Raw genomic sequence first — 3,151 nt, 5'->3', positions numbered from 1 at the left:
ACATACACTTTAATATTAAATAATTTTAACGTGGAGCATTTATTACTATTTTTTTTTATTTTTTTTTGCTGTATTACCACATCGCCAGTGGACAAACAATGAAACAATTCAGCTCTGCGCACAAATTTTGTCTGTAGTCTGCGCTTGCCGGCTGACTGCGAAGGGATAGACACACTGGCACTTAAGCACTACGAAACTCATTCATCCATTCATACATAAATATGTATTGTATATACCAACCAACACAACTTTGGAATTATAAATTTGTGTGCAATCTACGTACGTACATATGGATGGATAGTTACGGTGACCAGATTTCGGTGGAGCAAAATCGGGACACTTCTAAAGCATCGAAAAAGACATAACATCTTTTAATAAACATAGTTTTATTTAAGATAAAACAAAGAGAAAAAAACTTGGAAAGTGATCTCAAAAATTTATACACACAATATATACAATATATACTTTTATATGTTTAAAAAATGTGTATGACCTTTTTATTCAAATATGGCTTACTAATATCTAAAAAAAAACCAGTAAATCAAGATTTCGAACTTTGAGAACATTTACAAAAATTCGAAAGTTTCTAAGAAATATTATTAAAAAGCTCAAAATTTTAATAAAACTTTGTCGAATTTCGCTAATTTTTGTACAAATAAATAAAATAAAAATTATAAACATTAAATAATCAAACGAGCAATAGCCAAGGAATGCTTAAATGTCTCTTCCTTATTTATAATATCGTCACTATGTCTACAGCTTACATTTTTCTATAATTTCACTAAATTCAAGTTAGAATTGTTTCATTAACAAAAAAAAACTTTTCAAAATATTATAAAACCCTTAAAAAATTTGTTGACAAGAATTATGACAGCAATAGTGACAGCGAGCGTGTCAGTTTGACAGAATAAAACATAACCAAAGTTCATAGAAAATAAGGATGCTGGCTGTGTTTGTGGCTCCCCTATATTCTATGTTCTTTGTGATAACGTAAGTGCTGCCACGTTTGTATGAAAAATTGTTTTTGGGCCAGTCTTCCTGTAGACTCTTGTTAAATTAATAAATAAAACACTGCAAATCGGTACTTAATCGGAACAAATATGAAAAAATATTCAGCGGGACAATTTTCTCGACTTCGGTGCTCTTCCGCCAAAATCGGTACGAATGGTCACCGTATGGATACTCATTTAGCAGCAGACGGTAAGCATTTATGTACGCATGTGTGTAGGTATTGTGCGTACGCATACATACAAAATTGTTCAAATGTTTACTGCTTTCGACTATGCTTTTTCCCCCGACCCTTTCGAGGGTAGATTTATATGTCAAGTTGCGAATATGCTTTACGCGTGTAGCGTAAATTAAGTTTCTGTAGGCCTACATATATCGTATGTACGTGCAGTACATTAGATCGAACCACCATAGGTACAAGAAAACCAACAAATATTCGCCGTGCATCCCTGAGCGTCAAATATTTTTGCCAGGCAATTTTGAAAAAAAAATTATTTTTTTGGCCGAACCTTGGAATAACCTTTTTAAGTTTTTCGTTGACCCCTGTACTTCTTAAACAGAAATATACTGATTTTTAGTGAACTGTGAAGCAAAAAAAAAATTACTCCTCGAGACAAGCACATCGACATATTATATCTTAAATCCAACTGTAAATGCCGAAGATATGATACAAAATTTGGAAAGACAACCCCTACGATCGGCTTAAAAAAAAAATGTTTTGAAATTGTCTCCTCAAGGTAAAAACCTCGACCCACTTTAAGATCCCATTATAAATGCCAAAGATATGACGAAAAAAGTAAATAGGGGGCGTGGACCAAAAAAAAACTAAACTTTTAGATCCGACTATAAATGACAAAGATGTGACCTAAAATGAAAATAGGGGGCGTGGGCGACAATGAATGAATGAACTTCGGAAAAACAAATTCTCGCCTCTATGACAAAAATTTAAAAAATATACCCTACGCACAGTGCCGCCTAAGTGGGCAAAAATCGAAAAATTCGTTATCAAAAATTAATTCTTTTAACTAAAATGTTGATTTGACGTTTTTTATTTCTATATAGATGGTAGAGAACTACAGGAATAAAAATTTAGGAATAAAATTAAACACAGGGCGTTCCTGCAGTATTCCAAAAAAAAACCTTTTTTTTCAAAAAATGCTCAACTTTAATGAAATGAGTAATAAATATATATAAAAATGGGTTAATTCTTATTATTTTATTAAATATAATGGGTTTTAACTTTCGAAAGAAGAAATAAAAACCTGCTTATTTTTTGCAGTTTCTGAAGTAATGCGTTTTTGGCTAATGCATAAAATAATTTTTCATTTTTTGTCAGTGCCATTAGAACTGCACGATTCGTTCTATTTTCAAAAATGAAGTGTCAGATTAAAAAGCTTGACTTGTGGACAATAGAAGGTTTATTCTTTTTTAAAGAGTTGCCACCTATTAAGAAATTAGATTGTTAAAAAATTAGATTCAAATATTTTTTATTAGTAAAATGAATTATTATGAGATGGATATCAATCGAAATGTGTATTAACTACACATAGAGGGTTGCCACCCGTTTAAAAAATCAAATTCCATTTGTATTAAAGGAATTAGGTAATTGAAATAGATAGGTGTCACCATAAGGTAGCCAGGCGAAAGAGGTTTAAAAAGGTTTTAGCTTGAAAATATTACGAATAGGATTGCCACCTGTTTGTAAATTCGAATTTAGTTAAACTAAAATAATAATTACGGCAATACATAAGTTAACGACATTGTTTTTGTTATTTCACTTCACTTATTTCTTGCTAATTATGTCAAATTTTTTCCTTTGTCTGATACTCATATTGATATATTTATTTCAGTTACCTTATTCCCTTAATAAAAGTGAATTTGATTTTTTAAACATGTGGTAATCCTTCTACGTATCATTTAGAGATAAAGCATTTTCAAAACTAGTTCAATTGATACCCATATTGTAAAATCTATTTCATTTAACTTTTTAAATAGTTTTAATAAAATTTTTAACAGGTGGCAGCTCGTTTCAAAAATAAAAAACTGTATTGCATATCTGCAGGAAAGTTATACAAAAACACATTGCATTTTTGAATTTGGCGTACTCAATTTTACTAAGGAGCGAATTTTCATTTAAATCCGT

This window comes from Rhagoletis pomonella, unplaced genomic scaffold, assembly GCF_013731165.1.
Source record: "Rhagoletis pomonella isolate Grant_MI unplaced genomic scaffold, Rhpom_1.0 Rhpom_scaffold_00001, whole genome shotgun sequence".
NCBI classification, from domain to species: Eukaryota; Metazoa; Arthropoda; class Insecta; order Diptera; family Tephritidae; genus Rhagoletis; species Rhagoletis pomonella.
The sequence above is the reverse complement of the archived record's forward strand: the minus strand, read 5'-3'. Positions refer to the sequence as shown.